Below are 12,561 nucleotides of genomic sequence, written 5' to 3'. Positions count from 1 at the left end.
GTTGAAAGAAGTTAAGGTTTTAAGCTTGAACAATATAGCAGACAGATGAAATGAAGCTATATGCTTAATTATGAAGTGATTTAGTGGTGGTTGGCACCAATATCGATAATTTGATATATCGATTCCGTTTGATATGAGCAAGGCATATCGTGATATTGGTTTATTCTTTGTGTTCCTACACTATTCTCCCTCTAAAAAAAGCATACATTACTGTTCCTGCATGCACAAAGACCTCCCACAGACCAAACATTTTTCCTGTATAGTGCTAAATTTGTACCAAATTGTTCAGGCATCCCATTTTAAGCTATTTGACAACAGTAAAAGGCCAGCAACTCTCCTTATTATTCAGAGTCCCATTAAATGACACCATATACTAAGTCTACAGACCCTGCTAAGTATTCCCAACCACACTTTTACATTGGCATAGCTTTTTTTCTCTATAAAGACAATATGTAATTTATAGACCTACTGTGTACTGCATTGGGACCAATGAAATGTGTGAACTAGAAAGGACTGCTGGGTATTTAGACAACATTCATCCAACAAATAACACCACATATAGACTCGAGTACTAGATCAATAGAGTCTGTAGAATATTGTTTGTTACATTACTTAAGCTCCAGCCATTTCTCAATACGCTCCACCTTATATTATATCAAGTAGTAATTATCTTTCGTTTAGATTTTCCCCCGATGATGCCATGACGCTTAATGTTAAATACTTCCCTTATGGTCTCACCCCCAACCCCAAACCAACAGATGAGACGAACCACAGTTTGATTCAAGAAGCAGCTGTATTTGACCAGAAAGGCATCTCCAATCCAGTGTCTTTACAGCATTTTCTCTCACACAACATTTCAGTGTAAAAATCCTTCACTCTAATAATAGAAAATCACCTTCAATAAATCCAAAATAACAATTATAATGTATCTAAAAATAAATCAAGATTCCTCCCACTGGGAACAGACTTCATTTCAATGTTTAGTTTTGATTTACATTTGGTTGAGTTGTCAACTAATGTGAATTCAAAGTGAAATAAACAAATGTCACCATGTCATTGGATTTAGACAGTTAGGTATAAGAAAAAGAAAATTCCCTTAAGTTTATGATTTTTTTCAAATCCAATCAGTATTCCATGTTGACTCAAACTCACATGGATTTTTTGTTGTTGTTGAAATGACATGGAAACAACGTTGATTCAACCAGTTTTTGCCCAGTGGGCTTCTATTTTCATTACCACAGAATTGCCAATGGAAATAGAAAACCATAAGGATTTTTTTAAGTACGATGTTTTTTTTTAGCTTAATCTATAGGATTGTAAGAGTGCTCAGGTGAGGCAGACTTGCATTAGCGAAGATTGGCATCTCTATCGGACGAGGCCACAGAGGCGGCTAACATAATGGGTATTAAGTATCTTTATAAGAACATACAAAGTCGAGTAAGAGTCCCTGTCGCACTGTGATATGTTGCAGTTACCTGCACTGCAGCAGAATCATACCAGGTACAGTCCCCTACCTGCTCTCCTCCTCTCCCCTCTCTCCCCTTTTCTTATGCGGTCACTAGAAGAGTAGGCAGTGTTAGGAGTGTAGAAAAAGAATGGACAGAACAGGCATGGTTCCCCATGTCATTGGGAAATGGATACGGTTGGCAACCTGTTGGATGTGCTGCACAGGGAGCTCGGAAATGTCACGGACATTGGAGTGCTTAAGAATTCATTCTTCATTCTTAAATAGATACAATTAAAATAATCTAAGATCCTATGAGCAATAGCTAATTGCTTTTAGAGGATAATGCCCATTCTAATCATTCTGTTTCTGTGATTAGGTGAGAATTGTCACCGTAAAATCAACCCCTGACCCTATGCACTTGTGGAGATCTGAAAGGATAAGATAGACATAAGTAATATAGTAATAGTTTCAACATGCTCTCTGATTGGCTGGATGCCATATTGCTTACACAAATCCAATCTTCTCACAACCCCACTAGTGAAGGGAGGCAAAGGTTGATTTGGGATTGGACCGGTTTGTCATCCATAGGTGGTCTGCTGCGATCCTCTGTGCTAAATGCTAAGGAGAAGTGGGCATGGTGACTAGTATAGGACCTGTTGCAGACGGTCCTATCTAGCACTAACTGATATGCTTCCTCTAATCCCTGAGTTTGGAAAAAACAAACAATTGATGTGAGGTGTAGCAAGAGCTCAGAGGAGTTGGCAACCCGTTCGCTATTAGAGTATAAGGTGGCAGTATAAGGTGGTTGAAGTTTCCTTAAGTACAGTTCTAGGATTAGCTTCCTCTCCCCCAAACTTAAACATAAGTGGAGAAAATGCAAAACTGACCCAAGATCAGGGTCTAGGAACAACTTCACACTACTCCTATTAGGTGTAGTAGACAGGCCGACATATATTTAACCAGATCTCTTATTGTTGCAAGCTGGGATTTGTAGTTCCGACTGTTCCGGGGTTGTACAGAGACTACAGAAAAAGGCAGGCCCTCTGTTCCGATTCTCCTGTTTCACAGCTCCACCGTGTGGTCAACTGCTGCAGCTGAACCGTTTCCCCACAGATAGGTTGGTGTGAGAGTGAAATGTGTGACTGTTGACAATGTACTGTGTTTTGATGGTGTGGTTGACGGTATTCCCTGAATTCTCTGCATCAGGTTTGGGCTCAATTCGAATTGAAGTCAGTAAATTCAGAAAGTGAATTTAAAATCCAAAATGTGTAAAAGTTGACATAAATAGCTTCTCCTTTTCAGTTTATTGAGAAGTGATTGAAATTAGATGCCCTTTTTTCAATAATTGAATTGGAATTTCAGTTGACTGCCTTCAATTCGAACTGAGCCAAACCTGGCTCCGCACTAGTGAAAAGTAAGGCGAGATACGTCCAGGTAAGATATGGGCGTTGACTTGGGAGGCAGGGAGAGAGTAGAGTAAGGTAGGCAGTGATGGTGGAGCAAGAGAGAAGCACAGCACAGCAGAGCTCTTGAAACCATAAGACAAACAAGAAAAACAGCCCCTAAAAAAGTTTGGAAGACTGCCGATTGGTACAGTCCTAAATGTATAGGTATGTGTGTGTGTAACATTGAAGGAAATATATGAGCCATCCACCCCTCCATATGGCTATCTCTCCCTTCCACCCCCCACCCCTCCCCAGTGGATGTATGTTGAGAGACTATACTGGTCCTCTCTTTTGTAGCTCCTGGATAAATGCTGAAAGAGAAAGAGGAAGGGAATTCATGAGAAAGGCACCAAAATTCCTTACACATTGTCTTGTGATTTAGTCATTATATAAAAAGTCCAAATATATGATTCGTAATATGTGAATTGAGAGAATATAAAATAAAATACTTTAAGTATTAAGACCCCTTGACTTGTTCCACATTTTGTTACATTTGTCTTATTCTAAAAGGGATTAAATAGTTTTTCCCTCAACAACCGACACACAATGCCCATAATAACAAAGCAAAGAGTTTATTTTTCCCCCAGCAAATTTATAAAAAATAAAAACAGAAATATTACATTTACATAAGTATTCAGACCCTTTACTCAGTACTTTGTTAAGGCAGCTTTGGCAGCGAATACAACCTTGAGTCTTCTTGGGTATGACGCTACAAGCTTGGCACACTTGTATTTGTGGAGTTACTCTCATTCTTCTCTGCAGACCCTCTCAAGCTCTGTCAGGTTGGATGGGGAGCGTTGCTGCACAACTATTTTCAGGTCTCTCCAGAGCTGTTTGATCGGGATCAAGTCCGTGCTCTAGCCAGGCCACTCAAGGACATTCAGAGACTTGTCCCGAAGCCACTCCTGCGTGGTCTTGGCTGTGTGCTTCGGGTCGTTATCCTGTTGGAAGATGAACCTTCGCCCCAGTCTGAAGTCCTGAGCGCTCTGGAACAGGTTTTCATCAAGGATCTCTCTGCATTTTACTCTGTTCATCTTTCCCTTGATCCTCACTAGTCTCCCAGTCACTGCTGAAAAACATCCCCCACAGCATGATGCTGCCATCACCATGCTTCACAGTAGGGATTGTGCCAGGTTTCCTTCAGATGTGACGCTTGGCATTCAGGTTTTATCAGACCAGAGAATCTTGTTTCTCGTGGTCTGAGAGTCATTAGGTGCCTTTTGGCAAACTCCAAGCCGGTTTTCATGTGCCTTTTACTAAGGAGTGGCTTCCGTCTGGCCACTCTACCATAAAGGCCTGATTAGTGGAGTGCTGCATAGATGGTTGTCCTTCTGGACAGTTTTCCCATTTCCACAGAGGAACTCTGAAGCTCTGTCAGAGTGACCATCAGGTTTTTGGTCACCTCCCTGACCAAGGCCCTTCTCCCCAGATTATTCAGTTTGGCTGGGCGGCCAGCTCAAGGAAGAGTCTTGGTGGTTTCAAACCACTTATATTTAAGGGACCCTCAATGCTGCAGACATGTTTTGATACACTTCCCCAGATCTGTGCCTCAACACAATCCTGTCACGGAGCTCTACGGCCATTTCCTTCAACCTAATGGCTTGGTTTCTGCTCTGACATGCAGTGTTAGTTGTGGGACCTTATATAGACAGGTGTATGCCTCTCCAAATCATGTCCAATAAATTGAATTGACCACAAGTGGACTCCAATCAAGTTGTAGAAACATCAAAGATGATCAATGTAAACAGGATGTATCTGAGCTCAATTTCGAGTCTCATAGCAAAGGGTCTGAATACTTCTGCAAATAAGGTATTTGTTCTTTATTTTTAACACATTTGCAAACATTTCGAAAAACCTGTTTTCATTTTGTCATTATAGGGTATTGTGTGTAGATTGATTAAAAAAACATTTAAATCCATAATCCTGTTAAGTAACAAAATGTGGAAATAGTTCAGCGGTCTGAATACTTTCCCGAATACACTGTATGTAGTGTTAGAGCACAGGAGGGTGGCGGCACCTTAATTGGGGAGGATGGGATCATGGTAATGGCTGAAGTGGAATAAGTGGAATGTTAGTAAATACAACAAACACATGGGTTGAAAGCGTTTGATTCCATTCCAGTCATTATCATGAGCCGTCCTCCCCTCAGCAGCCTCCAATGTGTTAGAGGCATATGAATATACTACTGCGGCTGGAGCAACATTGTATTGTGATTCCTATTGACTGTACTGCTAAAGACATACAAAAATACAAGCTAGGGAGTGCTCCTTGAAATGGATGGACAAATCAGGAACTCACCACAGATGATTTCATCCTTCACTTTATGGAGCTCTTTTCTCACTTCCTCAAGGATGTCCTAAACACACAAATTATCTTCATCATCACAGTCATTATCATTCTGATCATCTCCAATCAATTAAGCATATACTCAAACCAAGAACACCTGCTTTCCCACAAATACAAAAAATGAAAGTGTTAACTGACAATTTAAATGTATTTTTAATTTAACCTTTAACTAGGCAAGTCAGCTAAGAACAAATTCTTATTTACATTGACGGCCTACCCTGGCCAAACCCGGACAATGCTGAGCCAATTGTGCGCCATCCTATGGGACCCCCAATCACGGCTAGATGTGATTCAGCCTGGATGATGCCAAGTCATCCTCATCTGACACCATCAGTGGGGGAGCAATGGCCACCCTGTTATCTCTAGCCTACATACCAATAATCCTTTAAACAACATTAACAGGTAATGGTGGAGCTCACCTGTTTGATTCTCTCCATCTCTGTGTCTTCACTGCCTGTGCTGTCCGTGGTACTGTTCACTGCCTTCATCCTGAGAGATACAGCGAGAGAGATACAGCGAGAGAGAAAGGCGTGAGGAGAGGGAGAATGAAAAAAGGAGTGAATGGAGAGATGGTCAGAGAGAGGGAGGGCAACAACAAACCCCAAGGATATGGAAGCTCAGTTCGGGCAACAGTGGCGGGTTGTTGTGCTGCCATGGCAACAAATGGCAATCTTGACAGGAGCCACGGACCAGCCATCTTGTCACCATTAACAGCAGAAGCGCAACGGAAAACTGCAGACTGTTGCACCAACATAGAAACTTGGTCAGTGTATTATTTTTAATATTGGAGGTTGAAACCATTTCACTGAATGGGTCAAATTTGCCTACATTAGTTGCAATGGTTTGTTCCAACCAAGCACAAGTACACCAGATTGAATTTCATCATAGCCACTGGCCTTGAGTTAATCAGTTTTGTTTCCACATCTGAGGGAGAGAGAATTGTTTTACTCAAGTGGTGACTTGAGCGAAACCCCAGTCCAGAAACATACCTTAACCCTTTGGCACTTGACGTAGATCTGAAAAAACTGGATAAGTAATACGGTAGTTCCACCACCTTGCCCTCTGATAGGCTAGGTGGAATTTTCCCCATATTGCTTATACATATCCAATCCGTTCAAATCTATACCAGTGCCTAGGGTGTATAGAGGGTTGTTTCTGGGCCATGCCCTGGACTAGGGTAGTGTCATTAGCAGAAGCTGGACAGAAACGCTTAGTCAGAAGACATAGTAAAGACACACAGCAGGCTCAAAGCAAGGCGGCAGAAAAAAATAATCAAATTTACTGAAACCATCTCTTGCGCTTCTCCTGTGATACTTTTTAAAATCTCAGCAAGACCGAAAAGACAAAAACATGGAGTACCAAAGACGTGGCCAGAACTTGAGAATTGCTAGGCCCTAAAGCAGTGTTTCCCAATCCTGGTCATTTATGTACAGTGCCTTGTGAAAGTATTCGGCCCCCTTGAACTTTGCAACCTTTTGCCACATTTCAGGCTTCAAACATAAAGATATAAAACTGTATTTTTTGTGAAGAATCAACAACAAGTGGGACACAATCATGAAGTGGATCGACATTTATTGGATATTTCAAACTTTTTTAACAAATCAAAAACTGAAAAATTGGGCGTGCAAATTATTCAGCCCCTTTACTTTCAGTGCAGCAAACTCTCTCCAGAAGTTCAGTGAGGATCTCTGAATGATCCAATGTTGACCTAAATGACTAATGATGATAAATACAATCCACCTGTGTGTAACCAAGTCTCCGTATAAATGCACCTGCACTGTGATAGTCTCAGAGGTCCGTTAAAAGCGCAGAGAGCATCATGAAGAACAAGGAACACACCAGGCAGGTCCGAGATACTGTTGTGAAGAAGTTTAAAGCCGGATTTGGATACAAAAAGATTTCCCAAGCTTTAAACATCCCAAGGAGCACTGTGCAAGTGATAATATTGAAATGGAAGGAGTATCAGACCACTGCAAATCTACCAAGACCTGGCCGTCCCTCTAAACTTTCAGCTCATAGAGGAGAAGACTGATCAGAGATGCAGCCAAGAGGCCCATGATCACTCTGGATGAACTGCAGAGATCTACAGCTGAGGTGGGAGACTCTGTCCATAGGACAACAATCAGTCGTATATTGCACAAATCTGGCCTTTATGGAAGAGTGGCAAGAAGAAAGCCATTTCTTAAAGATATCCATAAAAAGTGTCGTTTAAAGTTTGCCACAAGCCACCTGGGAGACACACCAAACATGTGGAAGAAGGTGCTCTGGTCAGATGAAACCAAAATTGAACTTTTTGGCAACAATGCAAAACGTTATGTTTGGCGTAAAAGCAACACAGCTCATCACAATGAACACACCATCCCCACTGTCAAACATGGTGGCAGCATCATGGTTTGGGCCTGCTTTTCTTCAGCAGGGACAGGGAAGACGGTTAAAATTGATGGGAAGATGGATGGAGCCAAATACAGGACCATTCTGGAAGAGAACCTGATGGAGTCTGCAAAAGACCTGAGACTGGGATGGAGATTTGTCTTCCAACCAGACAATGATCCAAAACATAAAGCAAAATCTACAATGGAATGCTTCAGAAATAAACATATCCAGGTGTTAGAATGGCCAAGTCAAAGTCGAGACCTGAATCCAATCGAGAATATGTGGAAAGAACTGAAAACTGCTGTTCACAAATGCTCTCCATCCAACCTCACTGAGCAGTATAAAAGACCTGTCCACAACCTCAAACAGTCACACTCCAAACTCCACTATGGTCAAGACCAAAGAGATGTCAAAGGACACCAGAAACAAAATTGTAGACCTGCACCAGGCTGGGAAGACTGAATCTGCAATAGATAAGCAGCTTGGTTTGAAGAAATCAACTGTGGTAGCAATTATTAGGAAATGGAAGACATACAAGACCACTGATAATCTCCCTCGATCTGGGGCTCCACGCAAGATCTCACCCCGTGGGGTCAAAATGATCACAAGAACGGTGAGCAAAAATCCCAGAACCACACGGGGGGACCTAGTGAATGACCTGCAGAGAGCTGGGACCAAAGTAACAAAGCCTACCATCAGCAAGGGCATTGAAGATGAAACGTGGCTGGGTATTTCAGCATGACAATGATCCCAAACACACCGCCCGGGCAACGAAGAAGTGGCTTCGTAAGAAGCATTTCAAGGTCCTGGAGTGGCCGAGCCAGTCTCCAGATCTCAACCGCATAGAAAATCTTGAAAGTCCGTGTTGCCCAGCAACAGCCCCAAAACATTGCTGCTCTAGAGGAGATCTGCATGGAGTAATGGGCCAAAAAAACAGCAACAGTGTGTGAAAACCTTGTGAAGACTTACAGAAAACGTTTGACCTCTGTTATATACTATTTGTTGGCAATGCCAAAGTATTGAGATAAACTTTTGTTATTGACCAAATACTTATTTTCCTCCATAATTTGCAAATAAATTCATTAAAAATCCTACAATGTGATTTTGAGAGGATGTTTATTTTTTTGCTGAGTTTAGTTGACGGACGTTGGTTCAATTGTTTGAATTCCATTTTGTTCATTTTTTTTCTGTGAGCTCAATGCAGAGTTTGTCTAGAGATAAATTATATCGAGTTGTAGTTTCCAACAGGCCAATATTCTACATAGTTTAGCTTTGAAAACGTGTCAACTAACTGCAATGACCATAATTCATTGCGTGCATGCTTAAACTTGTCTGGTCTGTACAGAGTAATCCACAGAGACTGAGAGAAGAGAGAACGCGAGACTGAAAGGGATAGAAAGCAGTTGCTTCACGAACCGGGAAATACATGATCTAAGTGATTGATAAGATGGCGCCGGAGAAGAAGGCAGACGTTTTACATGCCCCCAACCGAATGGAACTTATTTTTTTTAAACTTATTTTGTACATAATGTTGCTGCTACCATCTCTTATGACGGAAAATAACTTCTGGACATCAGGACTGCGATTACTCACCACAGACTGGCAGAAGAGTGAGTTTGTTCATTCACAAGGCCACATGGTCAGATGAATTACCAGGACATGTACATTCACAAGGCCGCAGGGCCAGACAGATTACCAGGACGCGTACTGCGATTATGCGCTGACAAACTGGCAAGTGTCTTCACTGACATTTTCAATCGCTCCCTGTCCGAGTCTGTAATACCAACATGTCTTAGCCAGACCACCATTGTGTCTGTGCCCAAGAACACTAAGGTAACCTGCCTAAATGAAAACCGACCCATAGCACACACGTCTGTAGACATGAAGTGCTTAGAAAGGCTGGTCATGGCTCACATCAACACCATTATCCCAGAAACCCTAGACCCACTCCAATTTGCATACCGCCCTAACAGATCCACAGATGATGCAATCTCTATTGCACACCACACTACCCTTTAACATCTAGACAAAAGGAACACCTATGTGAGAATGCTATTCATTGACTACAGCTCAGCATTAAACACCATAGTCCCCTCAAAGCTCCTCAATAAGCTAAGGGCCCTGGGACTAAACACCTCCCTCTGCAACTGGATCCTGGACTTCCTGACGGTGGTAAGGGTAGGTAAACACCACATCCGCCACGCTGATCCTCAACACAGGGGCCCCTCAGGTGTGTGTGCTCAGTCCCCTCCTGTACTCCCTGTTCACTCATGACAGCACGGCCAGGCATGACTCCAACACCATCATTAAGTTTGCAGATGACAACAGTGGTAGGCCTGATCATCGACAACAACGAGACAGCCTATAGGGAGGTCTGAGACCTGGCCGCGTGGTGCCAGGACAACAACCTCTCCTTCAACGTGATCAAGACAAAGGAGATGATTGTGCACTACAGGAAAAAGAGGACAGAGCACACCCCCATTCTCATCGAAGGGGCTGCGGTGGAGCAGGTTGAGAGCTTGAAGTTCCTTTGGTGTCCACATCACCAACAAACTAACATGGTCCAAGTACACCAAGACAGTCGTGAAGAGGGCACGACAAAACCTATTCCCCCTCAGGAGACTGAAAAGATTTGGCATGGGTCCTCAGATCCTCAAAAGGTTCTACAGCTGCACCATCTAGAGCATCCTGACTAATTGCATCACTGAATGGTATGGCAACTGCTCGGTCTCCGACCGCAAGGCACTACAGAGGGTAGTGTGAACAGCCCAGTACATCACTGGGGCCAAGCTTCCTGCCATCCAGGACCTCTATACCAGACGGTGTCAGAGGAAGGCCCTAAAAATTGTCAATGACTCCAGCCACCCTAGTCATAGATTGTTCTCTCTGCTACCGCATGGCAAGGGTACCGGAGAGCCAAGTCTAGGTCCAAGAGGCTTCTAAACAGCTTCTACCCCCAAGCCATAAGACTCCTGAACACCTAATCAAATTAATACTCAGATTTGCAACCAAAATAATGCATAGTGCATTAAATAAAATACAAAAATAGAAAACTGATAATTTTTCCATAATCGAATCCAAACAGACTTCAAAAACTACTCATTGCTCAACACTACTAGTGAGACTGTAGCATAGCTGCAGACAGACGTGGAGTTCCGGCATAAGGGAAAAGGATGGGGGGGGGTTAAATAGGGGGTACCTGGACACTGGGGTAGAGGATGGAGAAGGGGGAACGGGAGGAAGGGCAGAGGTGGTGGGGCTTGCGCTGCTGTCCTGCACCTGGGTCTTGGTGGTTGAGTTAGTCCTGTTTGAGACATGCAAGATTTTCTCTCAAACACACTCTTTTTACAGTGCCAGAAAGATGGGATAGAGAGGGGCAGGGCCGGCTCCACGGGGGTCACAGATGGAATTTGTGCCCACACAGTTGTCTCTCCATAGTAAACATAAAAACAGTTATTGTAGTGAATTAAACTGGGGGGACTGTAATTTCCTGCACCACAGGTATTCGAGACAGCGTGTTGGCGTTTATTGTGTGGACATTCAACAGACGGGTGAATTCCCTACCGTGGCATGGTGGCGGATTTCTCCCACGGTCTCCTGAGGGTGTCTGTCATGGCAAAAGTAGATCATGAAAATTATGAAACATCAAAATCTATATTATGTTTATGAGCTATATTATACTTTATTCAGTAAAAAGGCCAACCAGTGCTTCACAGCTCAAATCAGACAAAGGATAGATCATTCATATGAGGCAAAGAGATCTGGGTTGTATTCATTAGTGCACACTGTAGCAAAAGAAAAGAGAACTAGGTTTAGGTAGTCCCTCCCCATTTTGGTGTGTTTTCTTTAATTTGGTACCTAATGAATATGACCCAGGAAACTACACTAGCTGTCACAAGTTAAATGTATACAAACATAAGACTTCCAGTGCATTCGCAAAGTACTCAGACCCCTTCACTTTTTCCACATTTTGTTACATTATAGCCTTATTCTAAAATTAATTCAATCGTTTTCTCCCCTTAAATCTACACAATAGCAATGACAAAGCAAAAACAGATTAGATTTTTTGCAAATGTATTAAAAAAAACAACTGAAATATCACATTTAAAGAAGTATTCAGACACTTTACTCAGTACTTTGTAGAAGCACCTTTGGTCGCGACTACAGCCTTGCGTCTTCTGGTGTATGACGCTACAAGCTTGGCACACCTGTATTTGGGGAGTTGGTCCCATTCTTCTCAAGTGGTCATGTTGTATGGGGAGCGTCGCTGCACAGCCATTTTCAGGTCTCTCCAGAGATGTTCGATCGTGTTCAAGTCCGGGCTCTGGCTGGGCCACTCAGACATTCAGAGACATGTCCCGAAGCCACTCCTGCATGGTCTTGGCTGTGTGCTTAGGGTCTTTGTCCTGTTGGAAGGTGAACCTTCACCCCAATCTGAGGTCGTGAGCGCTCTGGAGCAGGTTTTCATCAAGGACCCGACTAATCTCCCAGTCCCTGCCACTGAAAAACATCACCACAGCATGATGCTGCCACCACCCTGCTTCACCGTAGGGACGGTGCCAGGTGTCCTCCAGATGTGATGCTTGGCATTCAGACAGGTGTGTGCCTTTCCAAATCATGTCCAATCAATTTCATTTACCACAGGTGGACTCCAATCAAGTTGTAGAAACATCAAGGATGATCAATAAAAACAGGAGCACCTGAGCTCAATTTCGAGTCTCATAGCAAAGGGTCTGAATACTTATGTAAATAAGGTATGTTTAATTTTTTTTAAATGCATTTGCAAAAAAATGTATAACAACCTGTTTTATTTGTGTCATTATGGGGTATTGTGTGTATATTGATGAGGAATAAAAATAAAATTACTACATTTTAGAATAAGGCTGCAACGAAACAAAATGTGGAAAAAGTGAAGGGGTCTGAATACTTTCCAAATGCATCGTACATCAT

General features: G+C 42.7%; 1 pseudogene; it reads right to left on the bottom strand.

Annotated features, from left to right (window-relative positions):
• Nucleotides 1–774: 774 nt before the first annotated feature.
• The window catches only part of LOC135550933 (vasodilator-stimulated phosphoprotein-like), a 47,729-nt pseudogene continuing 35,942 nt past the window's right edge, over nucleotides 775–12,561 (bottom strand).

The sequence above is a fragment of the Oncorhynchus masou genome, chromosome 12 (genome assembly GCF_036934945.1).
Source record: "Oncorhynchus masou masou isolate Uvic2021 chromosome 12, UVic_Omas_1.1, whole genome shotgun sequence".
NCBI lineage: Eukaryota > Metazoa > Chordata > Actinopteri > Salmoniformes > Salmonidae > Oncorhynchus > Oncorhynchus masou.
This window is presented reverse-complemented; position numbering and strand designations above follow the sequence as displayed.